The following is a 27,444-nucleotide window of genomic DNA, read 5'->3' on the forward strand; positions in this document are numbered from 1 at the left end:
TGATCAAAACAGCTTTGGTTGGTGAAAAAAACCAGGATGGTGAAAAACCACTTCTAGGACTATAAGGGTACTTTCGTTAAGTGTGGAAAGTCTTCACTGAAGGTCAATGGAGGGGAAATAATAGGCTGAGGAGGGGTCGTCCTGCACTGGAAGTTGTAATGACAATAGCCACTGCTGACTTTGTTGAACTGTTAATAAAGAATTCACTTATTGTAATACTTCACAGACACTGTGCTGAATCCATATACATATATTAGCCGACCCGTGGCTGGTAAGATAATGTGATTATTCTTTCTACATTCAGAGAGACTGAATCTGATCTTTTAATGAATAGATACAAGAATCTTGTGCTGCATTACTAATCGAAAGACTTCTAAATACATTGATTCACAGAATTGTATGTGTTTCACGCATCAAATTTATTTTATATTTATTTTTTTAAGAGCACACATTTTCCTTGCTTTTTAGAATCATGAACATGCAATCTTTGTACAATTTTAAAGAGATAATGAAGGCCAACATATTTAAAAAATGCTTTATTTAATTTGATTTCTTAGGGTTTCTGAAGAACTTTCTTTTTAAACATGCATTTATGAATTTGCATACTTTCTCCTTCACAATTGTATCCTTTACAACAAGGACTATGCCATAAATATCTTTTTTACACTAGTAATACTTTGGCACAATGGCTTATACGTAATAAGCTTACAATAAATATTTATTGATTAGTTGATTTTATGTTACATATGGGACGCAATCTAGAATAATGAGTTTTCACACTGTCAGACCCTACCAAACTTTTTGAAAACAGTAATTTCATTTCTGTCTCTATTTCCTCCCCTCTTATGCACTGTGCATGCGTTGAAATGTAGGTTCTATCCTCACCAATCCATGAAACAGCCTTTGGTGAGATCGCTAGTGGCCACCTAATTGGAAAGCCCAGTGGTTTACTTTTCAGTTGATATTTCCCCGGACCTCTCTGTGTTTTCTCGAACTGTCCCCTCCTTTGGCTTACAGGCTATTTCCTACTTCTCTGCTCCTTTTCAGGATCCCTTGTAGATTTCTCTTCCGCTGCAGACTCCTTAAATATGGAGGTAGATTCTTCTTAGTGCCCCTTTTCTTCTTATTCTACCCTCCTTGAGTGATCTCACCCCACTTGCAGGACTTCACTGTTACATGCTGGTTAATCTTAAATTGATCTGTCTGGACAGCTGGTGTTCCTGTGCTTTATACCTTATTTCCAGCTGTCTGCCAAACATTTCTACCTGGATATCCCAAAGGCATCACAAACTCAACATATAAGAGCTGATTTCTTCATCCCATCCCTACAGTTCCCATCCCACCACATGACTCTTCCTCCTTACCCGTTTTATATCCTGACTTAGTGAATTTCATTCATTTCCTTCCACCTCATCAGCTGTGCTAGATAAAAAGCTTGGAAATGGGGCAAGCCCCGATGGCCTAGTGGTGTAGTTTGGTATGCGCTGCTTTGGCAGCCCAGGTTCGGTTCCCAGGCATGTACATACACCACTCATCTGTCAGCAGCTCACATACAAAAAGAGGAAGACTGGCAGTGGATGTTAGCTCAGAGTGAATCTTCCTCAGCAAAAAAAAAAAAAAAAAGCTTGGAGCCATTTGCAGAGGTGGACTCAGCTAATGTTTTATTAGTCATGGGAGAACAAATTCTTGATTTTCTGTGCCTGGTGACCTCCAACTCTCAGCACTCAACTCAAGTACTGTCTCCTTTTTGAGGCCTTTGTCATACCCCATAAAGCAGAGTTAGATACTCTCACTTCTGGATGCCCATAGAAGTGTTTACTTACTTTTACTATAACACAAAATCGTGTTGTATTATAATTGTCAATGTACATCTATTTCCTCTAGTGAACTATAAACTCCTATGAGTTCATAATGATACTAAAAAATAACAACTAGTTAGTCATCATTGTATGATACTAGTAAACCAATTCATTATTTTGAAAATTAATAGTAAAAAGAAAGACTTAAGGGGCCAGCCCAGTGGCGTAGTGGTTAAGTTTGTGCACTCCACTTCAGGTGGCTTGGGGTTCATGGGTTCAGATCCTGGGAGGACCTACACACCACTCATCAGCCATCCTGTGGTGCTGTCCCACATGCAAAATAGAGGAAGACTGGTACAGACGTTAGCTCAGCGACAATCTTCTTCAAGCAAAAAGAGGAAGATTGGAAATAAATGTTAGTTCAGAGCCAATCTTCACCAAAAAAAAAAAAAGAAAAAGAGGAAAGAATTAAGCACTTATCCTGCCTTTGCTTTATGAATTGTACTTCTGGGGAGCTATATAGTAAACCAGGGAAACTTTCTTTTTATTCTGGCTAAGGAATGAAGACAGACTAACAGAATTATAATATCATTATTCTACAATCCTTAATGAATTAATGAACCTAGACCTTGAGCACCAACATGTGCTAACATGATAAAACAGGAGATAAACGGACATTATCGCCTCCTGATGAAAACACACCCCATCTATCAAAGACTCTTGCCAAAGGCAGCCAAATTTGAATCTTTTCAGACCTGTTGATTCAACTACCAATTTAAAACCAGAGAATTGAGGAACATGTTAAATAATACCACAGGGTTGCCATCAACAAAATTTAATATGTGCCTCCAGGACAATGACCTGGTTTCTTCAATAAATAAGTTACAAATCAAAAAAAGATATGGAGAGAAAGCCTAGAAATTTTTAAAAGACCTACAGACATATAGTGAATCACAATGAGTGGACTTTATTTGGATCTTGATTCAAACAAACTGTTAAAATTATTATATTTATGAGATAGTGGGAATGTTGAATATAGATTGTATATTTTATTGTATTAAATAATTATTATCAAATGCTTTAGGTATGATAGTGGTATTGTGGTTATGTTTTTTAAAAAAAGACATCTTTTAGAGATACATACTGAAATATTTATGGATGAAATGGTATGATGTCTGGGATTTGCTTCAAAATTACGTGAGAGGAAGGAATTCAGTGGGATATAGTTGAAATAAGATAGGCTATGAGTTTAAGATTCTTGAAGCTGAGCGATGGGACAAAGGATTCATTGAAATGTTGCACTGTACAAAGTTGTTTTTGTTTTTTTTAAAGAGTCTAAGTCTCTAACTCCTAGTGCAGAGCTCTTTCCACCACTCCATTAAATTGGTCATGGAAAAAAAGCAAGAAAATTCTAGAATTTTCTACTTTTTTTTTTATTGGAAAAGGGTTCCCAAAACAAGGAACAGAGGCAGTGGTTAAAAATGTTGGCTCTTGAAGTTCATGAACTCTGTTTTCTCATCTGACTTTGCCAAGAACTTCCTATGTGGTCTTTGGCAAGTTAGATTTTTCTGTCTTGATTTGGTCACTTTCCAAATGTGGTCAGAGGTCAAAGTCCACATTATGACTTATTGAGGGCAGTTCCAGTTGAGGAGGGCTCCACCATTTGCATGAAGATGGTGTACAAAAGTGAGTCTGTTTTAGGAGAAAAGTAAATCAGCTTTTAAACAACTATTAATACAATGGATTACATGACAAATGTAAAATGAAAAACGTTCACAGAGAAAAACAAAAAAGATGCTTTATGTGAAAGGCTGTTATTGACCAAAGCTTTGTAAGTAACAATATTTTTGACTCAAAATAGTAGGACTGTCTTTCACTTTAATATAAGATCTCATGGTTGGGGTCCTCTGTAACTATTCTTTTTTCTTTTCATAGTTTTCCTTTCTGCTTGCTGTTTGAAACATGGTAATATTAATAGTTTCTACACTGGTTCTAATCTATTGTTTACATTAACAAAGGGCTGCTCTCACTTAGATTTTGAAATGTTTTAGTGCGAATATCCATAGACAGCTTTGAAAACAAATGAAACGTGATGGTCATTTAATGCAGATACATATATATTTTATTATTTGTCTGTCTTGCCCCAGAAGTAAATGAGGTGGTAACGTAAATGGTATCCACTTTCTCTTTTACCCACCTGGCATCAATTGTTCCCAACTCCAGGCAACTAGTTGAGGATACTTTGTCAGCCAAAGAGGTTGAGGGTCATCCCAGAATTCTCAGTTCCTCATGCAACAACAGACAATCTCCTTCTGTACAGCGGTCTTTTCTCCATGCTAATTCTCTCCCATACATTTGAACAGACATACTTTCTCAGCCACAAACATATGCCCCTCTAATTTTCTTTTCATATCTGTAAGTTATTTTGCCCAAGATATACTTATTCATCTGTTTCATATTTAGATAGCCTCTCTCAGTGTAAACTTTAAAATGCTGCCATGGCTATTGGAAAATTTTTTTAAATAAAGAGAAAAGTATATGTTGGGCAATTATAAAACACAGCTATTACATAGTCTATAAGACAGAAGAGAAAGAAGGAGGGAGAGAGTTAAAAGCAAAATGGACACACCAGAAAGTTTTGAAACTTCTACAACTCACAAAAATTAATGGTGAATCATGGGTTGAAATTCCTTGCTCTAGAAGACTGAGAGGAAATGCTGATATTTAAACAAAATGCAGACCATGATTTTTGGGTTAAAAAATAAGAATCTGAAAAAAAAAGGCATGATGATGAAGTGTATGTGAAGGGAGGAGGGGGTACATGAGAAATGCTCAAAACTAGCTGTCATTAATCAACAGATTTTCTACTGGCTCTGCCATGAGTGTGCAGAGAGATACAGTATTAGAATGGATCTGGGATTATAAATGTGTTAAAAGTTCATAAATAAGATTTGGAATTTACAACTCAAACATTCTTCATGTTGTTCTCTATCATATACTCCTTTTGAAAATGGGCTCACAAGGCATATTATAAGAATGAGGGCTTAGCTACCCTCCAAATTCCAGTATGGAATTGCTAAACTTAGCCACTTTGATCTTTGAATGCTTATTTTTCAATTCACACATTACCAGAGAGTCTTGCATTTCCAAAAATTTCCTCGAGAATCTTAGCTATTCCAATAATGACGTTCAAATATTTATCGCAGTTTTTAATAATATAGTTTAAGAACTACACTGTAAAACATGCTTAAAGAACTTTAGGAAGTTGTATGATTTTAACTAAAACAGAGGCAGATTACGGGTTAGTAGTCGTCATGTGGCAGAGATTGCCTAGATGCTCACCAATTCCACTTCCTCTTTCTGGATAAGACTCGTGTCCCAGTCCTGCTTGCTGTTAGGCTGGTGTTAGTTGACCATGTTCTGGGCAATGGCATGTGGAGGGAAGTAATGTACACCACTTCCAGACTTGTCTATGAAACATCCTGGGTGATCCTCCTTGCTGTCTCTCTCTTTACTTGATGGCTGAGTGATGACCAAGCAGAGGAGTCCATGGAGGCACTAGGAGATGGCAGAGCCGTAATACAGAAGCAGCCCAGATCCTGAGTCACTGTCTTGAGGACAGCCTCTAAGGAGAACTGCCCAATCTGTATTGGGCAGGGAGGAGAGAAAGAGAGAAATTTTTTAACTAGATGGTGGGAATTATTTCACTACGTATATGTACATCAAATCACCACGATGTACACTTTAAATAGCTTACAATTTTATTTGTCAGTTACACCTGAATAAAACTGAAACAAAATAAGACAAACAAACAAACAAAAAAGAAATGTTTATTGTTAAGCCACTAAGACTTGAGGGGGTGCATATCAATAGCTGCTAATATTGATTACCCTAAAGAATAATATTGTTTGCAGATATTTGATATGCCATTCCGTCATTTTCTTTACCAAGAGCCACTTTGCTCAGTACCTTGTCTCTGGTTCTTACATCATTGTCTGACCTTCTTACCCACTCCTGGACCTCTGATGTTGACCCTAGGCCCCATATCGTGTAGGCCATGATGTTATACTTCCAAAAATAGCTCGCTTCCTGATTATAGGTTTGAAGAGCTCACAGAGGGCTTGTTTATTCCGCAGGTAATAAATACTTCCATTCAAGCAAAATAATTTCTTGTGAGACAGTAAAACAATTCTTTATGAAAAGATATTTTACATTTTGGAAATCTCCTCCAGATAATACATTCCATCATTCTTTTTTTTTATGTTCTTATTTTTCAACCCAAGATTCATAGTTACATATTGTTTGGGTATCAGATTTCCTCTCAATATTTCAGAGCAGAGAATATTAGCCCACGAGTCACCATTAATCTTAGGTTGTGGAAGTTTTAAAACTTTCTGGTGTGTCCATTTACTTTCACTACTCCCTCCCGTAAACTATATAAATAGCTCTATTTTATAATTACCTGGTGTGTATTTTTCTTTTTCTTTTAAAAATTTTTTTTTAAGATTTTTATTTTTCCTTTTTTTCCCAAAGGCCCCCGGTACATAGTTGTGTATTTTTAGTTGTGAGTCCTTCTAGTTGTGGCATGTGGGATGCCGCCTCAGCATGGCATGATGAGCAGTGCCACGTCCGTGCCCAGGATTCGAATCCGCGAAACCCTGGGCCGCTGAAGCAGAGTGCGCGAACTTAACCACTCGGCCACAGGGCCGACGCCCATTTTTCTTTTTATTTAAAAAAAGTTTCCGTGTTAGGAAAAAGTCAGTCTTCTTCCTATACTTCTCCTTTACTCTCACACTACTACCACACTCACAACACTTCAGACAAAAGATGTGTAGGTTTTTTTCCCCACACCAAGCAATTCTTCAACACTAGCTGGGTGTCCTATAATTCAACTCAATTCTGAAAGTGTCTACCTGGAGACAGCAACAGATCCCACAGATTAAGGGCTCAGTCCCACAAGACTGCCCCACCCCCTTCAGATGCCAGTTGCAAGTCCAGGTTGTCACCTGTGCATCTGACAAATCAACTATAAATTGGAGGTTCCCAAGAGCCCCTCCTTAGGTTTGGTTAATTTGCTAGAGCAGCTCACAGAACTCAGGAAAAGAGTTTACTTGCTATTTACCAGTTTATTATAAAATGACATGATAAAGGATACAGATGAACATCTGGATGGAAGAGGTGGTAGGACAAGGTATGTGGGAAGAAATGCAGAGCTGACATGCCCTCTCTGGGCACACCACTCTCTCAGCACTTCCACATGTTCACCAACCTGGAAGCTTGCCAAACCCCCAAGTAGTGGGATTTTTATGAAGGCTTCTTCCGTGTAGGCATGTTAGATCATTAATTCCATTTTCAGCCCCTCTCCCCTCTCTGGAGAAATGGGGGTGGGGCTGAAAATTCCAAGCTTCTAATCATGGCTTGGTCTTTCTGGTGACTAGCCTCCATCCAGGAACCCACCAAGAGTCACCTCATTGGCACAAAAGACACTGCTACCACCAGGAAATTCCAAGGGATTTAGGAACTCTGTGCCAGGAACTGAGGGCAGAGACCAATGTATATATTTTCTATTATCTCATAGTTCCTAATAACCATAACAGCATTTTGCACCTTCCTCCTCCCAATCTCAGCAAAGAAGGTACAGAATTCACCAGCTTTCCCCTCTCTGCCCAGCACAGCCTGTTCAAGGAGCAGCCCTTGTAGCATATGCCTGGGAAATCCCAAGGTCCTCATTTCCTCCACCTGACCATTTCCAAAACCTCAACAACAGAAAGTCTGGGCTCTTCTCCATCCCCATAATTGTCAATCTGTTGGCAAATCTACCTACAAATTCTGTTATCCTTGAAGCTACTCTGTGTTCAACCAGTCTTTCCCAAAGGAATCGCAAAATCAACCTAGTTTCCATGCTCCCGAAATTTCCTCACCCAGGAAAGTCCCCATTTAGCCTAAATGCACAGTCTGGACTTTATCAAATGCCTTCAGGTAATATGCAGGCTCTACCTGGTGACTAGGACAAGTGGAGGCATTCTCCCAGGGCCCAAACACAGCTCAGGTCTCAGGTCTGCCCTGGATTCTGGTAGAAGTCTAGAATAAAGATTCCAAAAGTTTAGAATGCATTAGAATTACTGAAGGGATACCTGTTTAAAAGCAGATTCCTGGACCTAAAATCATCAGAGATTTTAATCCAAAGCTTTAGAGTGGGTCATAGGGATCTGTATTTCTGTGAAGCCCCTCATATATCTGTTCCTGATGATGCAAGGACCATACTTTGAGAAATGCAGGTGGGGTGATGTCAGATATCAAGTGACATATTAAGATGCCCTGAGAAAGATGTTACTTTGTGTCAAAATGAAGTTAATTAACAAAGCTTTATGACAGGTTGGCCTTTGCCACTTCAAGACATTCTCAGGATTTTGATGCTTGCTCCCTCCTTTGCTTATAGCTCTCTGAATCTCCTTACTCATTGACTCTTGGCCTTGGCTTAGAACCTCTGAGCCATGACTCTTGCCTTTTGTTATGTCTTTAGCTTTGCCTCTCAGTGTCTGTTTCTATCCTTACATTGTGCTAGGAAATCATCCAAAGTTCCAGGTCATTGAGGTGTGAGGTAGAAATTACTCCAATATCCAGTTCTCTTCATCTTCCAGGCAGAACTGACATAGCACTTCTCAACCTTGATGTGTTAGCAGGAACCATGGGATTAATTCTGGCTAACGAAATATGAGCAGAAGTCACATATGTGGGATTTTCCAGTCTCTGTGTTTCCTTCCATGGCCTCTTCCTGGCCACGTGTTCCAGAAGGTACGGCTAAAAGCTGATGGAGCTTAATCTGCCTAAGTCCTTTAGTGACTGGGTGCAATAGTTTCTGCTGGTTCACATGGAGCATGTAGTGTGAGCAAGAAATAAACTTGTGTTGGGTTAATCCCCTGAGATCTGGGAGTGGTTTGTTATCACAGAAAAACCAAGTCTATTCTGACTAATATGAAGTGGTATTGTGCTGTAATGGAGTTTGCCCAAGGCCATCTCTATGCTTGCTTATTTAATTGATGGCTGCTGACTGCCTTAGAGAATTCAGTCTATATTGAGCCTGGCAATATAATAAATTGTCTTTGTTTAGTGACAATGGTTAGATGAACACCTAATAATTGTAAATAAAATAAATAAATAAAAATAAAAGTATATTTATTTAAGTAAACAAATCTTTAGTTTGAAACAGAAATGTTCAGAGGAATCTCTTCCCGACCAGTTAGACTCAGTTCTTTGAATCTGATTAGCACAGAGCTGATGTATTATTGAGCATTTATTTTTTATTGTATTTCACACATCAGATTTGAGATCCAACAGCCATCATTTGCACTGACTTTAACCTGGACAGAAATTTCTACATTTCTTCTGAATGTTTGCTATATATAGACACATAGCCTTAATGTATCTTGTAAGTTCAGAAAAACATTATAATCTGTCCTAACAAAATATGTTAACATGACCGAGTCACACATTTTTTTCATTTAACTTCTCTGGAGATAGTGTGTAAGTTGGGGGCAGTCACAGCCCTGAACAGGCTTTTAAACTTGACTCTTGTGGATTTATGTTCTGTGTGTCCTCTTTAAAAACTTTCATCGTCCATACAAGGCAAGTTAGGTTGTCTAGACTGTCCTTGTTTTACCTTTGCAAAGGCTTAGTTTAAAGTGAGCAGCTGGAAGAATGGCCCCTAGACAGATTTTGCTGGAGTGATGCTATCTGATTCCTGGGCCAAAGCAAGATGCAAACTGGTAATTTTCTTTTGTTTTCTGCATCCCCTCCCCTGTCCCTTCCCCTCCATTCCAAACAGTTAATTGCTTTTGAAAGTTCTTCTTTTTGTTTTGTTTTGGTTTGGTTTTTTTGCCTAGCTGCTTGCACTTCTAGTCTAGCCGACGTTCTGGGCTCTGACCCAGTTTAGCTTAACGTTGTTTACTGTCTTTCAGACTCATCTTGGGAGATTGGTATTTTAATTAAGAACGTATTGATTTTAGATACTAGGAAATGTCATGTGGCCCAAAATGTCTCTCCATTCTGAACCTTCTCAACAGGCTTCCTACTGAGCCCTAATCACTCCCTAAAATTTATGGCAATCTGCTATTTTGAGCATATTTACGTTGTTGAATGTAGTTTTTCTTATAGCACTCAATTAACACATTTAGCACACCTTGGCTAAAATACTCTCCTCACCAGAGTTTGCTAGTTTTTTCCCTTTTCCTATATTTTAGTTCATTTATACCTCCAAGAAAAACTTTAGCGCAATATGGCACATTTAAGATAAAGAGAGGGTAATTAACTTTGAATATAATAATTATTATTGATAACTTGTAATACTTTAAATCTTAACTTGCTTATTAAGACAATTTGGTGGTAACTAATTACGTATTAAACTCCTGGGTTGTGATCTATCAGGTTGCCCTTCACAAATATCTTTTCCCTCTTAATATAGATAATTCTGACTCCAATATCAAAATGGGAAAAAATGCATGAAGGATCAGGTAATTGACTAGATAAGGGGGGAAAAAACCTTATATTGTCTTGGTTCGTGTTCCCCAGCCAAGACGAAGACCCTGAGATAAAAATTCAGGTTCAAGTAGTTTATTTGGGAGGTGATTCTAGAAAACACTGATAGGAAGTGGAGAAGTGAGACAAGGAGGGGAAGGAAGCCAACAAATGGTGAGTCATAAATCCATTTCCTCTTGGGGCAACTAGGGCTCAGTCCCGTGGGAAAACTCTGGGACCGAGTGTGGAACAGAGTTATCCCACCGAACAGGTACAGTTGGAGTTTTATCCTTCAACTTGGTTGAGGCTGCTCCTGGAGGTGTTACTTCTGTGGCACTTCCTGTTAGCCCTGCACGCTCCCCACTGCTAGACAACCAAAGAAACACCCTCAAGAGGGGAGTAAGCAGCTAGAGGCTGTAGAGGTGGATACAGAGGGACATAGGAGGGCCTGACAGTGTCTGCTCATTATATGAAAAGATGATCAGTCTCACTAGTAACCAAATACATGCAAATTAACATAGTAAAGTATTATTTTTGACATATTTTGACATAATTTTGTCATATTAGAGTAGGAAAATTTTTTTTCTAAAGAGGAGGATGTTGGAAAGCATATGCTACTGATAAGGATAAAAGTTAGTACAATGTTTCTGTAAGGGCCATTTGAGATATGAATCAAAAGCCTTAAAAATGTGCTTCTCTTTGATCTAGGAACTCTGCTTCTAAGAATGTATTCTGAGAGGAAAATTAGATCAGTAAGCAGTGTTCATTGAATCACTGGTTATAAAAGTGAAATAATTAGAAAAATCTAAATGTCCAATAATAAATGATTGGTTAATTTCTTATCCATCCATCCAGTGGAATACAATGGGTCCATTTGAACTGATGAAGCAAAAATGATTACCTGGAAATATTTTCACAATATGCTGATAAATGTTCAAATCAGATGCTCCTATTTTGTTAAACTATGTATTAGTGAGATGTGTGCATATAAAAAATTCTGGAGAGATGAAAACCAAAATGTTAAAGCAGCTATTGCTGATTAGTAGCAATATAGGTCTCAAAAAATTTTTTTACTATATTTTTGTAATTTCACAGTCACTTATAATGGTATTATAACACCTTATAAAAAATTAAAGTTATTTTTAAAAAGTGAACACATATGTAGTTTATGAGATTATTATATAAAGGCCACCAAGGATGCAATAAATGATACATTAAAAGTGCCAGTTGTATAACATAAATATAGAATAGTAATTAGCTTGTGAAAGCTACTTCTGTGAGCTGAAAAGCATAAGATATACATCAATCTAATCTTAGAGAAATTTTTCTGTAAAATTAGAATCACTTGATTCTTTTCTAGAAAAATGCCACATAGCACTATCTCTTTTCTCTATACAAAAATATGGGTCATAGTAATTTTATAGCTGATATAATTTTGCAAGTTGGAGGAAAAACATCATAGCAGAAAGCAAAATTAGAAGTAGATCATGTTTAAAATTCATGTATATCCTGTAGCTAGAAATGCAGAATAGCAGCTGAGAATGTATTTTCTCATAAGGTCAAAAGGCTGCAGAAATAATGATGACCAAACTGCTATGACTCTTTATGGCCTAAAATCATGGTTACACGTTATCTAATTTATTTCTCACCAAAACCTCTTTGAGGTTAGTGTATTATTAGTATCCTCATATCACAGATGAAGTTCCTAAAACCTAAGGAGTTTTAACTAATTTTTTTCTACTTCAGTTGAAAAAGCATCCATCTTAGGATTCAGAGATTTTCTGGTTCTTAAGTTGGTTTTTTTCTTCCAATACTGCACACAGGATTGAAAGTCACAAGGGCTGGCTCTTGTCCCAGGCTCCACTAGCTGGGTTATGTATGAGCCCATGTTCCCTCATTGGTAAAATAAAGAGAGCAATATGTATAGATTAGAGCGGTTGTTCCCAAACTGTAGTGTGCATCAGAATCACTTGGAGGGCTTATTTTTTAGTTTTTGTTCTAATTGACATATAACATTGTGTAAGTTTAAGGTGTACAATGTGCTGATTTGATAATAGGAGTGCTGGTTAAGGCACAGATTGTTGGGCTCCAGCTCCAAAATTCCCGAATCAGTAAGTCTGAGGTGGGGTCTGAGAATGTGCATTTCTAATAACTTCTCAGGTCATGCTGATGCTGCTAGTCCAGAAACCACTCTTTGAGAATCATTGGCTTAGCATCTATTAACTATTTCTCCTACCGAGAGTTGATTTTGTTTATCTGTCCATGGCATTCTAATCATGATTTAGATTATAAACTGTTTATATATGTATGTGTATGTATATGTATTTCTATATTTGCATACATAATATATAGTTGAGCTATTTTCTGCAGATGTAGGTCTTTTATGTAATTTTTAACTGTCTCAGGTTTTCTCTAAATTGTTTAAATCTTTGTTATGTTGTGCCCTTGTGTTGGTATTATGAATAATATCTCTAATATGAAGATTATTTGGGATAAGAGTAGTGTTTATAATTAGCATTATTAGTTAAATAAATGTAAGCTAAAGACCAACTTTGATCGTCTTCAGAAATTAAGAAAATAATGTCTGAGGTGCCCACTGAAAACTGCACATTGCATTTTTCAGCACAGCTATTTACCAGATCCTCTATATCATAAAGAGCAAGAGGTGAAGTGTCGTTGTTATGGAAACAGAAAACAAATAAAACAGAAGTGACCAAAGTATGTGCTGCTTCTTTGTTCCTCTCCTTGTCTCCAGCAACCCTTGGAACTTGACAGTAGTTGCACAATCTTCCCATGCTAGAAGAAATCTCAGTTTCTGGGTCACAGACCTCAGACTCTCCAAGAGAGAAGAGGGCCTGGGAAGGGCCCTATAAGACAACTAAGATTTATTAAGCACCTTCCATGTGCCTGGTGCTAAGTTGCTAGGGACACAGCAGTGACTAAGATCCAGCCCTCAAGGAACTGAATATTTACACAAGTACTCGTAAAATTATAGTACTTGTGTGATAAGCGGTATGACACCTTCTCCCTACAACTCCCGTGGTTCAAAGTAGAAGTTCGTTGTGTTTGTCCTAAGTGCCCTTTGCTCAAGTTTCAAGAGGGAATCTCTTATCCTAGCAAGTTGAGGAGAGTCATTTTTTAGCCATACAGTTCATTAACTTTTGTACCTTTTTAGCATTTACGTTTTTCAGACAAAAGGCACTGAATCTTTTTATATTTTTAAATATGAAAATAAATAATAGGTGCTGTTCATAATCCTAAAATGTGCTAAATGGGTTTTCATCAACTAGATAGAAAATCTTAGGGTTGATGCTGTTTACCTTTCAGGCCCTTGTCCTTAGTGATAGAAAATGAAACAGACTGTTGAGGTTCAGTAGTTGACCCCCGGCTAAATATCTCAGGCCCAGGTCTCACAAGATTTCAGATTTAGATCAGGGACCAGAAACTTCTGATGCTTCACCTTTCGCTTTGAAGGAGAATCAGAAAAGAACTTCCCAATCCTTAGGGAGATCCATATACTTTCGTGACAGTGGGATCCACTAACTAGTATGTCTTCTTTATTTCTAATCATGGAGACCATTCAGCTATTCGAGCTTTCTGTAACTTCATTCTTACAGTGACATGTTCTACATATAGCTTCATTGTCTCTCACAGGGCTTTGAAGTAGCTCAGGAAGGGGATTTCATGTCTTGTAGCTGTCTAACTTAGAATTGCCCTTTCATATCTCACAGTAATTTTTAGCACAATACATTAATCAAAGTGGTCTCATTTATTTCCTCTTCTTATTTCTCTGTTTTCACGTGACTTTTTTCTTTTTTGTGTATCTCTTGTACAAAGAGCCAAATAAAAGTCCCCAAAAAAACATATAATTTGGACCAATTAAAATGATAGAAATGTTAGAACATTCTATTCATAGAATGGTATTTATTTCTAGGTTTTCTGTACTAAAAATAATGATACCTCGATTTATGTTGTAATGCAAGACACTTTTGCAGATATTTATCTTCCTACTATTCTCAAGAGGGAGAAACATTTATAACATTCCAATTCCATAGGTAGAGAAGGAATGATTTGGCCAGAGTTTCAAAGTTAGTGTGTGGCAGAAGTGAGACAGTGGTTCCAACGTCTTGATTCTCATCCTAGTGGTCTTTGTAGTAGATTTTGTTGCTGTTATCATAAGAACATGCTTTCATAACATAATAATAGACATTTGAAAGAAGCCTCATTATAGATTGTCTTATTATTTGCAGAAGTTTTGCCTAGGTTTTCTTTAACAATTTCAAATGGATTTTGGCTTTATTTTTAGATTTGTTTAGAAAATTGCAGATGGCATGAAATGCTAGGCAGTGTTGACTGGCATCATGACTGGCCCACCTTGGCAGATGTGTTGAATACCACTGGAGTTTTGTCCTTCACACTTCTTTTTAGGTCATTGAAATATTCACATGGAGTAAACCAAAGCTGTTATGTATCTTCCCAGGGGTTGATTATTGTCTTTCAAAAACAAGGGGTTATGTGGAAAGTTTGAACATGGCATATCCTGGGGCACTCATGTTACATTTGAAGGATGGGAAAAAGGTGGCTCAAGTCAATAACTTTCCTCCCCAACATCCTGTCCTACCACAGGGCCTGTGGATTTCAATCTCTACTCCTTTGGAATAAGAGATCTATTTCTACCATTAAAAAAACAAATGTTATCCAGTAAGGGTGCTAGATAAAAATAATAGAAAGTGAAGATTTTTGTATTCATTTATCATCTTAAATTTCATCTGCTGGATGTGCTTTAAGGTTGAGGAGGTTGGATAGAAATGAGATCTACAGTAAAGAGGCTAGAAGCAGCGTCAACTCACTGGGCCTCTGGGAGTTAGAAGGCTAAAGGAAAACTAGAAGTCAGGAGTAAGCCACAGATAAACACTCGCACTTTAGTCCATCCTGTGTTCTTCACAGAAGATCAAACAATTTGTGAAATAAAAAATGAGTCCAATAGAAGCTATGATGAAGACTTAAAGTAGAATTTTTCTTTGAAACTGTATTATTTTATTATTAAGGCATCCACTTCTATGTCATGAAGTCCAGACTGAGTTAACAGGGATGAATTCTGGAGGTAACTACACCCGACTCTGGACTTTCTGGTTATAACCACTGTCCTCTCTCTACCTCAACTGAAAACCCAGACCTGAGAGGCTCCACTCCATGCGCTACTGTTCCTGGAAGATGCCAAAGCCGGGTATGGAGGAGGATTGTTCAGAGAAGACGACTTCGTCTTCCCAGAAGACAAACCCTCTACGTTGCCTTATGAGGCAGATAGCAACCCAAAACCATGGACAGGTGGGGACCTGCGCAGGCCTCAATTAAAGTAGAATTTTTTTTAACCTAACAGAAGCTGATAGATTGTAACTGATTTTACTTTGAAGCAAATATAGTCTATTAGTCTGTGTCATCATGGTGTGCAAGGACATTAAATAGTTAATGATGAAATGTGACACAGTATAATATACAGAAAATGATGCTTTTGTCAGATTGGATAATTGTAAATAAACCTTGGTAAAATAGAATTCCATCCTCCCCACCCCAATGTAGCTTTTTTTTTTTTTTTTGGTGAGGAAGATTCTTTCTGAGCTAACATCCATTGACAATCTTCCTCTTTTTTTTTTTTCTTTTGCTTGAAGAAGATTAGCCCTTAGCTAACATCTGTGCCAATCTTCCTCTGCTTTGTATGTGGGATGCCTTCACAGCATGGCTGATGAGTGGAATATGACCATGCCCAGGATTCGAACCTGCGAACCTGGGCTGCCAAAGCAGAGCACACAGAACTTTAACCACTTGGCCACCGGGCCGGCCCTCCAAAGCAGCTTTTTAAATTCCATCTAAAAAGTATAAGTACAGCTACTTCAGTTCAATTCATTTCAATTCAAACATTTGGGGGCTGTCCACTTTGTGCTGGAGCACCAGGGTTTCAGAGATAGGAAGCAGCAGCTGCTGCCCAAACTTAGAAGAGAAGCCCAGTGTCTCGTAAAGCAGATTACAACTGGAAAGGTCACGAACAACCTCTTCCAGAGAGAGACACAAAGTATAGGGGTAACATTCCTTTGGGTTTCTTTAATTTGTCAAGAAAATACTATCAGTGTTTGCTTGCTTTGTAATATACATTAAAAATATAAAACAGAACAAAATACATGTTTGGGCAATAAGCATGTGAAAAGATGCTCAAAGTTATTATTAGTCATCAGGAAAATGTAAATTTAAATAACAAGATACCACTACTTACCCACTAGAATGGCTAAAATTAAAAAGACATTACATCAGGCTGGCCTAGTGGCCGAGTGATTAAGTTCGCACACTCTGCTTCGGTGGCCTGGGGTTTTGCTGGTTTGGATCCTGGGTGCGGACCTGGCACCGCTCATCAAGCCATGCTGAGGTGGCATCCCACATAGCACAACCAGAGGCACTCACAACTAGAATATACAACTATGTCCTGGGGGGCTTTGGGGAGAAGAAGGAGAAAAAAAAGAAGATTGGCAGCAGATGTTAGCTCAGGTGCCAATCTTTAAAAAAAGAAAAAAAAACCACTATGCCAAGTGTTGGTAAAGAGATGGAACAATTGAAACACTCACACCTCCATCATATGACCCAGAAAATTCCACTCCAAGACTTATACATGCATGTTTCTACCAGCTTTATTCATGACAGCCCAAACATAAACGGGCAAATGTTTGTCAACAGGTAAACGGATGAAAAATTTTGGTATATTGTCATTCAGTGGAATACTATTCAGCAATAAAAAGAATGGATAGATCTCAAAAACATGCCAAACTAATAAAATTAGACACAAAAGAGCACATACCATATGATTCCATTTATCTGAAGTAGCAGGTACAATCAAAACTAATCTATAATGGTAAAAAGCAGATCAGTGGTTCCCTGGACTAACTGTAGGGGTTATGGGGGGATTGACTGCAAAAGAGAATTTCTTTTCTGCAAAGGGAATTTCTTAAGATGATGGAAATACTGTATATCTTGACTGGAATGAGGGTACATAGGTCTGCACATTTGTTGAAAATCATATTGGTACATATAAAAGTTACAACTCTTGTACAAAAATTATACCTCAATCAAGTTGATTTAAAAAGAAAAATACTTTATTATGATTTATGCACCAAAGTTATTTTTCACAAGATAATTCTTTCATAGAGGATCTATATTAGTCTCAACATGGGGCCCACTAGTAAAACAGGGAACACTTTTTTTTTTTGAGGAAGATTAACCCTGAGCTAACTACTGCCAATCCTCCTCTTTTTTGCTGAGGAAGACTGGCCCTGAGCTAACATCCGTGCCCATCTTCCTCCACTTTATATGTGAGACACATACCACAGCATGGCTTGCCAAGCGGTGCCACGTCCGCACCTAGGATCTGAACCAGCAAAGCCCGGGCCGCCGAAGCAGAACTTGTGCACTTAACCACTCCGCCACTGGGACGGCCCCAGGGAACACTTTTATAGTTTAATGAAAACTAGGCCACTGATACTGGAGGAAGCTGTTCTAGCAATTGCTATGAGGTGTTTCTTTCTCAGTCAATGATGATGGAATAAGTGTGATGATTCTGGATTTAGGCTGTCAGGACCTGATTTCAGCTCACCATCTGCTGGCTGAGTGACCTTGGGAGAGTTACTTAATTTCCAAAGCATCAATTTTCTCATGTGTAAGACAGGGATAATAATGGTCTCCATGTTATAGTGCGTGCAAAGATTAAATGAGACAGCATATGTAAAGAGCCTAGGATGTAGAAGATGCTTCGTAACTATTAGCTATTATTTCTGGTTTCCTCCCTTACAGGAACGTGGAGATCTGGAAGAGGAAGAACACAGGCAGGAGCCAGTCTGTGTAGATACATATCTGGTTTTCCCCTGGTTTTTGTTTTTCCTTCATAATGGACATAAGGCTCTTGGGAAAGGAATATTTTCTCCATTCCCAGAAGGATGGGGATTGGGGACACTGGGCTGAACCTGAGAGACTGAACTAAGAGAAAGCACAAGGCTGAGTTTGCAGGATTCTCAACTCTTCCTGCTGGTTTTGAGAAGCAGATGAATTTAATGGCAGGCAGCTGCTCTCCAACCACTTACCCTCCTTCACTGCATCAAGTGATTCTGGACCACGCCGGGCACAGGTAAAAATAAAACCCTGTCAGTTGTTACTTTGTGCCAACATTTAAAATCACAAATCAAGGATCTGCAAATCATCTTGCATTCTGGCTTCAGATTCTAGCATTATGTTTAATCTCAAACAATCGAATATTTAAGAGCCATTAACACAATCAATAGAGAATGGTGTGCATTTGAGGATAGTGTTGCTGCTGCTGAGTTTAATAATCTGTCTGAGGAATGGAATCTTCCTCTGCTTGTCCTATCTGCTTTCTACGCAGGCATTTACAAATTTTGTTTAGATTCTTGAGTGAAAGTGAGTAAGTGGATTTTTAAAATTTTCTGTGGAAAAAAAGGATAATAAGTGAAAACATTCTGGAAGATTCATTTATTCAGAAATACTTTCCCAGTAGCTCAGTTTGTGTGTGTGTGTGTGTGTATTAGACATTTTTATGGAGTTATTTGGCAGAATTTTAAAACTCTGGGATTTTAAAACTATCTGATTATTTTCTTTGCTTTGAAAAATCTGGCTGAGTCCCCAATTCTTGAAGTCTTAAAATGAATACATAATTACCTTATAAGCTATTGTGCACATTAGCTTGCAGAGGAGAAGAGGCAGGGAACCAACTTTGCTTAAATGGAATGAACTTTCATAATTGAATCCTTTTTTGGGTGTGTGCTTCCTGAATCCCTAAGATGGCTATGTTCCCAAGGCGACGTGGACGTTGCAACACATCACCCATGAGAATGGAAATCTAAGTCTGAGTATAAAATTGAAGACATCTGTAGACACAATGAAAGCGTGTGACTTGACATCTAGTGCCCCAAACCAAGTGAAACACTCAGGTCTTTCTTGGCAAACCGTGTCTTTATAGATATATCTCACTAGTTAAGTGATAATGTGAAGGAAGAGATCTGAGCTAGTCTGGATTAACCAACCATGAGAAACTGATGAAGATTTTCCCATTTTGTTACATATTTAAAAATAGATTTTTCACACAAAAATATCTGGTTGGTTGATTGTTTCAAAAGATGTGCGTAAATTTAGTTCCTCTTGATTATGATGTGATTGGTGGAACCTTTAAGAAATTCGAATGATTTGAATCTTATCAGAAGGAAAAACACTAAACAGAATAACTGAATATTTGGGGAAACAGTTTAGTTTATTCCGAAAAAACACTAAAGTGAGGTCTCTGGATACCTAGCAAAAGAACTTTGACCCATAATCAGGAGATTTTACTAATAATTCTAGTTCTGCTACAAATGTTCATGAACAAATCACGTCAGCTCCCTCGACAATTTGTTCTTGAAAACAAGGGGAAGAGAGTTGTACTTTATGGTCTCAAGCTCTTTAATTCTGCCCTGTCTAAACTTAGATGAAATTTTCAAGATATCTGCGTATAGAGAGGCAGGATGATGCCTCTCTCTAAACTTCATGACTTTAGCATAGTTTCTCAAACTTTTCATTAATTCTTTGATACATAAGAAATATAAAAGATATAAGGAATTAAACAGTAGTTATATTAATATTTAAACTGCCAGGTAAGGATGGGGGCTTGAATACACACATATCATTTTAGTTCCTCTTGAACTCCCACTTGAGCTACACACGGAGGAATTTTTAATAGAGGGCATAAAATTGAGAATATGACTGTCTCCCCAAACTGAACAGCGAGACCCTACCTACAAATCACACATAGCAGACGCTTCCTAGTTGATCTCATCTTTTTACATCCAAGCTTAGTTTATATTTTGTTTCACACGCCAAGGGAAATCCACAGCAACAGCATTTTCGAAGTTGAAAAACAGATGCATGAGTGATAATTGACTTAGTAAAGCTGAGAAAGCCAGATCCTAAACCCATACTGGGAAAAGACGAGAACCAATTGGATTTACACCACACAATCCTGAAAAGCCTCAAAATTGGTGGCATCAGGGATGCAGGGGAGAGAAGAAGCAGGGGTTAACCTAAAGAGGACCGATTGAAGGCTTAAGAGGATTGGTAAGAAGCCTTCAGATCCAGAGGCCCCCCATTACCACCACGGCAGAACTGTGAACATTTGTTCTCTGGAGATGGTAACACCAAGTGTCCGAACTGGAGAAAACCAGGCACAACTGATTGAGAGTGTGGATACTGTACCTGAAAGAAGAGATTGATTAAATAAATGTATGTATTAATTGCTGAACCCCCCTAGCTGTTTTCTCCCACTCAGCTCCCCAAATACAAGCAGCCAAGCCTTCCTCTGCAGGCAGGAGAGTGAAAGAAACATGTCTGGGGAATTTGATGAGTGAAGGAGCAAAACCTAAAGCTATTGCATCATAGGTTTCCCACAGAAGGTCCAGCCACATCACTTGACATGGAAGCCCCCTTTCCCACTGTACAGTGAAGCTTCACCCACACGCTCAGAACTTCCAGTCAGCTTGTCCCCTCTCATCTTTAAACATGAGCAGATAACCAGACTACAGATACTCAAGGAGACTGTCTAACGTAAAACCTAGAAACTAAATAAACAAATGAAAAAATACATCTTGAAGGAAATGGTAGCCATGCAGAGTAAAGATAATTTCAAGAAAACGATCATTATTATCCTCTGAGAGTCAGGAGAAGATGTTGTGTCCATGAAATAAGAATAGAAATCTATAAAAAGCCACATTAAGAGAAAACAAAAAATCTCATGGGAATTTAAAATATGATAAAAGAAATGAAAACTCAACAGCAGTGCAAGATAAAGTTGAAGAATTGTCCCAGAAAGTAGACCAAAAAAAATAAAAACAAAATGAGAGAGAGAGAGATTGAGAAAAATAAAGAACCAGGGGTGGAATTCCAAAATCTGAATAAAAGAAGTAGCAGTAAGAGAGGAAATGGAAGGGAGCAAATTAGCAGCAAGGTGATTCAAAAACATTTCTCAGAACTGAGAGACATGAGCTTTCTCAATTGAAAAGGCCCAGTGAATTCTCAGCACAAAGGATTGAAAGAGATTCACGTTAAGGAACAACACTGGAAGCTAGAAGACAGCGGAGAAATGCTCTCAAAATTCTGAAGGAAATGATTTCTAAGCTAGAATTTTGTATTCAGCCAAACTATTAATCAAGTGTCAAGGCAAGACATTTTCAGATTCAAAACATTTATCTCTCAAAAATAATTTCTTGGAAAATTGTGGAATAAGATGTTCCACCAAAATGAATGAGTAAATGAAGAAAGAGCAAGACATAGGATATAAAACACAGGCTACACAACTCAGGGGGAAGAGGCAGGGACTCCCCGGGATGACGGTGCAGGGAGTTCCCAGGATGACAACTGCACATGAAGCTTAAAGTCCAGATTGGAGCAATGTGACTCAGAGGCATGTGTGTCATTGACTTTCTGACCTAAAAATGGCTGGGTGAGCCTGGCCCTGTGCTTATCTATACTTGGCTTTCTCAGGTCCTGTGCAGAGGAAGTGCCACCTCTTCTCTTCCTGCTTGGGTCAGCTAAGGACTCTCGTTTCTTCCAGATATATGTTCTCCTTGGACCTGTTCCTGAGAGCTGGAGGTTAGCCAAGGTGCGATCAGAAGCAGCAAATACAGACCATGTTCCTGCCTGATGTCCAGTACCTGGTCCATGCTATGCCCTGCCAAATGTCCCAGTTGTGGTGAGCCCAGTGTTTCTCAGAACTCACTCACGGCCTGGCCTGCTGTCTCCCCAAAGGGCTTTGGTAAACTCTCAGTGAGGATAAAGCTAGACTATGACCCAGAATCATACTGTAAGCATCCTTCTGTAAATTCTTCTCTTTTATTTTTATTTTTGCTGAGGAAGATTCACCCTGAGCTAACATCTGTTGCCAATCTTCCTCTTTTTTTCTCTTGAGGAAGATTAGCCGTGAGCCAACACCCATGCCAGTCTTCCTCTATTTTATACATAGGTCTCCACCACAGGATGGCTGATGAGTGGTGTAGGTCTGCGCTCGGGATCTGAACATGTGAACCTGGGCCGCCAAAGTGGAGTGCACCAAACCCAACCACTAGGCCATGGGGCTCACCCTGTAAATTATTCTTTTCCATTTAACATCATTTTTGTGAAATTTACCCATGTTGATACATTAGTTCATTTATTTTCACAGCCATACAGTATGCTGTTGCTTGACTAGACTACAATTTATTAGTCTGTTCCTTTGTTGTTTGGACTTTTAGGTTGTTTACTTTTTTGTTATTACAAATGATGCTTCTATGAATATTTTTGCCCATCTCCCTGTGAACATGCAAAAGAGTTTCTTTGGTATTTACTTAGAGAGGGATTGCTGGATTATGGTGTTTGTGTATAACTTAATGGATATTTCCAAAATTGTCTAAGTAATTTTTACCAGTTTTTACTCCCACCAGCAATGTATAGAAGTTTCTGGTACTCTACATTCTCACTAATACTTGGTTTTATCAGACTTTTTAAAGTTTGCTAATTGAATGTGTGTAAAATGTTTTCTCATGATTTTCCTTTTCGTTTATATGTGACTGTGAGGCTGAACATCTTTTCACGTTTATTGACCATTCAGGATGCCTGTTCTATGACTTGCCTGTTCATATCTTTTGCATATTTTTCTATTTGAGTATTCATCTTTTTTCCTAGATTTGAGGAAGTAATTTATATATTCTGAATAATAATTTTTTGTTGATTACAGGTGTTGTAAATATCTTTACCCAGAGTGTGGCCTGCCTCTTCACTTTTATTGTAGTATCTTGTTTTTGGTAAACTTAAAAAAATTGAAGGAGAATAGATACAAATAGAGTACACAAATCTTAAAGGTATAGTTCAATAAATTTTTACAAATAAATATACCTATATAAATATATTATGTGTCTTTTGACACATTTTAAAAATGTGGCTTAATTAAGAAATCTCTTCCTTTATGGTTTGTGATTTGTTTAAGAAATCTTTCACTATCCCAATGTCATAAACACATTCTCTTATTTTTCTTCTAAACAATTTGTAGTTTTATTTTTTTATATTTCATGGGCCTGGAATTGTTGTTTTGTGTAGAGTTTGAAGTAATGATCCAGTTTTTTTCATATGGATAACCATTTGTTCAAGCACTATTGATTGGCCATTGTTACCATCTACTCTACGTATCCATCACTTTCATGCATCAAGATTCCATATGTGTGTGGGTCTAATTTCTAGGCACCCCATTGTGTTCCAGAGTCTCTGTCTAGCTATGCATCAATATCTACTATCTTAATTACTGTAACTTTATCATAAAATTTAATATTGGGGGGCGGCCCGGTGGCGCAGCAGTTAAGTGCGCACATTCTGCTTGGGCGGCCCGGGGTTCACCGGTTCAGATCCCAGATGCGGACATGGCACCACTTGGCACGCCATGCTGTGGTAGCCATCCCACGTATAAAGTAGAGGAAGATGAACATGGATGTTACCTCAGGGCCAACCTTCCTCGCAAAAAGAGGAGGATTGGCAGCAGTTAGCTCAGGGCTAACTTTCCTAAAAAGAAAAAAAAAATTTAATATTGGGTAGAGCAAAAATTGCTCCATGTTTTGTATCATAAGCTCCCAGTTGGGTACCGAGGCAGGAAAGCACTCCAAATGATTCTGCAAACTCAGATTGGTGAGGGAGAAACTGTACCAGGCTTGTGGTCCACAGGGTCTAGCCTCAGTTTTGCTTTATCTGGGTATGTGGCTTTGGGCAGGTCACACTTCTGTCTTGGTCTCAGCTTTTTCATCTTAAAACATGTAAATTTGACTCCATAAGGTCCCTTCCAACTCAGAAAATCCTGACTCCATCATACCTGTTTTGCCATATTTCCAACAACCTACCCTGTGTGCCCAGGAAGCAGCAGTATGTTGTAGAATTCACCACTGGAAAAGGAATGTCTCCAACCCCTGACTTTTTTTATTCTTGTGTTTGAGGCCTAAACTGGCTTGTCAATTTGTTTTCCTTTTAAAGTCTTCTCAGATTTTGTCAACTATCTAAGCTCAGAAGAGGGACAATAATGATTGATTTCTCTTAAGTGTCTCATCTATTTTGTTCATACTTTCTAAAACAACTTGGTTTACATAAAGATTTCGGTTGGTCTCATTGGGACTGTAAAAATCCCTCTTCCTCTTTCAGAATGGATTATTTTGAGTAGCGATGTAAACGACAATCAGCGTCTAGTTTTGTCGTGGTCAGTTTGAACTAGGACCGCTGGAAGAACTGTCCCTGCCCTTATAAAGCAAATTCCTTCTAGAGTGACATGCTCTAACTAGCGTGCTTTATTTTAAGAACTATATTCATTCATTTATATTTATGAAATAAATACTTAGGAGGGTGGGTATAACTATTCAAAGGACTGAAGACTTAACATTTCTAAAATGAGGATTTGCTATGGACAGCCTTTAAAATATTATTTATGGGAAAATATTATGTATGGCAAGACAGATATGAGTCAGGATTTTCTGAGTTGGAAGGGATCTAGTGGAGCCAGTCAAATCTGCATGTTTAAGATGAGAAAGCTAAGGTCCAGACAGAAGAGAAACTTTTTCTGGAAGTTACTGGAAGAAGAGGACCCCTTCTGCCCCTGAAAACTCTTCTAGGTGAATTGAGATTTATCTATACGCTTTTCTCATATTGTTAAATTGAAATATTGTACAAATATTCATGGGCAGGTCCAGGTTTTATGGAGTCTATAGTAATTCAGTTGGGTGGGGCTTTTTTTTTTAAAAAAGCACACAGAATCACAAATATAAAATTAAATATAAAAGGGACTGTTTATTTAGAATAGAAAAAAATCACAACAAATTACTGAAGATTTAGAGATTCCAGTCCCTTTCCTCTGAGGTCTCTTTAGGCAGTTTACCAGTGACATACACGCAGTAGTCCCCCCTTATCCATGGTTTCACTTTCCCCTGTTTCAGTTACCCTCGGTCAACCATGGTCTGGAAGCACATAATTCTCCTTCTGACTATTGTCAGAAGGTCAATAGTAGCCTAAGGCTACGTCACAATGCCTATGTCATTCACCTCACTTCATCTCATTGCATAGGCATTGTATCAGCTCACATCATCAAAAGAAGGATGAGTACAGCACGATAAGATATTTTGAGAAAGACTATATTTACATAACTTGTATTATAGTTTATTGTTATAATGGTTCTATTTTATTATTATTTATTGTTATTAATCTCTCACTGTGCCTAATTTATAAATTAAACCTTATCACAGGTATGCATGTATAGGAAAAAACATAGTCTATGTAGGGTTCAGTATCATCTGCAGTTTCAGGCAGCTCCTCGGGGTCCTGGAATGTACCCCCTGTGGATAAGAGGAGACTATTGTATTGATGTTTCCAAGCACAGTCTGCCTTTCCTTCCCCACGGAGAACACTCTGTAGCTCCCAGCAACAATTAGCATTTGTGGCTTCATCAGCTTCATGGGAAATCCACTTCTGCACACATCATGCACATTATTTCACTAATTGTAAGAAGCAATATAATACAGAAAATAAAGGCACCTATATTTAATTTTCATGTCATAACAAAAGACTAAAAGCATGTTTGCTATCATGTATAGTGCAATGCATGGACTTTAGCTAAAAATAAAGATAAGGAAAAATAATACCTTTTATTCATTGTCTGTTACATACCAGACTTTCCCTTGTTTTTCGACGAGGAAACAGAGGCTCATAGAAGTAAGGAGAAGCAGCTATTTGCATTCTATCGCTCCAGCCTCCCACCAACAGTTCCAAAAATGACTCTGTTCAATTGCTCTGTAGAGGGCCTAATGCAGAAGATGCAAAATGACAAATGAGGCCATTCCCCGGGTGGTGGAGCTCAGAAGCACAGAACGTTTCCCCAAAGATACCAGACTCACATCCCTTTGAAACCTTTTTTAACAAAAATAACAAAGCACACAGCTGGTCGGAGGTAGAGTTTGGGTTACTTCCCAACATTTTAGTTTTAAACCCATTACATAACTGCAGCCTACTATGTACCAGCGCACACTGATGCCAATATATTTCCTCTTAGCTTGTGATTTTCTTCTTTTTATGAGTTAGTAGAATATAGTAACACATTCAGAACTTAGGATTTCTAGGATATAGGATATTGAATTTATCTGGACAAGCCACTTCAATACCCACTTTAAATACCTGTGTGATGAAAAATACTTAATTTTAAAAGATTGTATCTTATACACCTGGTAAATATGTTAAGTGCGCCAGAGCACGTAGTCTGAGAGTTGAGAGAACTAGTCTTGGTCCTGCCCTTGCTAGTAACTACTTTTCTGCAACATGATGATTTCTCTTCTTCAGATGCAGGCTACAAAATTCTTAACCTCTTTCAATGTAGGGTCCTCGGTGATGAAAGAAAGTGTTAGAAACTGTTTGTGATTTAAAAAACTTTTTTATAGAGGACTGATATATCAAAATGTTTATCCCAGCATTATCCATAGCGGTGGCAAGAGTTGGAAGTAACCTAGGGAACCACACCAGGAGAATGGATAAGTAATTTGTGGTGCATGATTACCACGGGATATTACTTAACTACTACAAGCACCAAATTATGACCCAGAATCATACTGTAAGCATCCTTCTGTAAATTCCTCTTTTGCATTTAAAATTATTTTTGCGAACTTTATCCATGTTGATACATTTAGCTCTAGTTCATTTATTTTCACAGCCATACAGTATTCTATTACTTGACTATACTATAACTTCTTATGTTCTTTTGTTGTTTGGACTTTTAGGTTGTTGCCTTTTTTCTTATTACAAACAATGCTTCTCTGGATATTTTTGTACATCTCCCTGCAGTGCAAATAGATCTAAAAAATTAGTATATAGTGAAAAAAACAGGAACAATCACTTCTATAGAATAATACCAGTTACATAGATTATAAACATTTATTTTTAACACAAAATAGTGTACATTTTACAAAGATAAGTGAATATTCAAATACATATATTAAAGACATCAGGTGCCACAGATGGGGCTGGTATTGAGCATGGAGATGAAGGAACAAAGGGTGTGGTGGTG

The 27,444-nt window shown here is 38.0% G+C and overlaps 2 long non-coding RNA genes across 5 annotated transcripts in view; one reads left to right on the forward strand and one right to left on the reverse strand.

The window, feature by feature from the left end:
- Window positions 1-101: 101 nt before the first annotated feature.
- The window catches only part of LOC106826183 (uncharacterized), a 51,237-nt gene continuing 23,894 nt past the window's right edge, over window positions 102-27,444 (reverse strand). Inside the window, exons 2-5 of one of the 3 annotated variants that reach the window (XR_006518127.2) lie at window positions 26,058-26,191; window positions 7,797-7,880; window positions 5,142-5,443; window positions 102-3,491 (exon numbers count right to left, since the gene is read on the reverse strand). This is a non-coding gene — a long non-coding RNA (uncharacterized lncRNA). Of the gene's footprint in view, window positions 3,492-5,141; window positions 5,444-7,796; window positions 7,881-26,032; window positions 26,192-27,444 lie in introns of all 3 variants that reach the window. The other 2 variants (XR_006518128.2, XR_001396828.3) reach the window with 2 other exon arrangements.
- LOC106826184 (uncharacterized) overlaps window positions 9,598-27,444 on the forward strand; it is a 144,082-nt gene continuing 126,235 nt past the window's right edge. Inside the window, exons 1-3 of one of the 2 annotated variants that reach the window (XR_001396829.3) lie at window positions 9,598-15,641; window positions 18,147-18,477; window positions 21,946-21,993. This is a non-coding gene — a long non-coding RNA (uncharacterized lncRNA). Of the gene's footprint in view, window positions 15,642-18,146; window positions 18,478-18,497; window positions 21,994-27,444 lie in introns of those variants that run through there. The other variant, XR_011495279.1, reaches the window with a different exon arrangement.

This window comes from Equus asinus, chromosome 2 (assembly GCF_041296235.1).
Source record: "Equus asinus isolate D_3611 breed Donkey chromosome 2, EquAss-T2T_v2, whole genome shotgun sequence".
Lineage (NCBI taxonomy): Eukaryota > Metazoa > Chordata > Mammalia > Perissodactyla > Equidae > Equus > Equus asinus.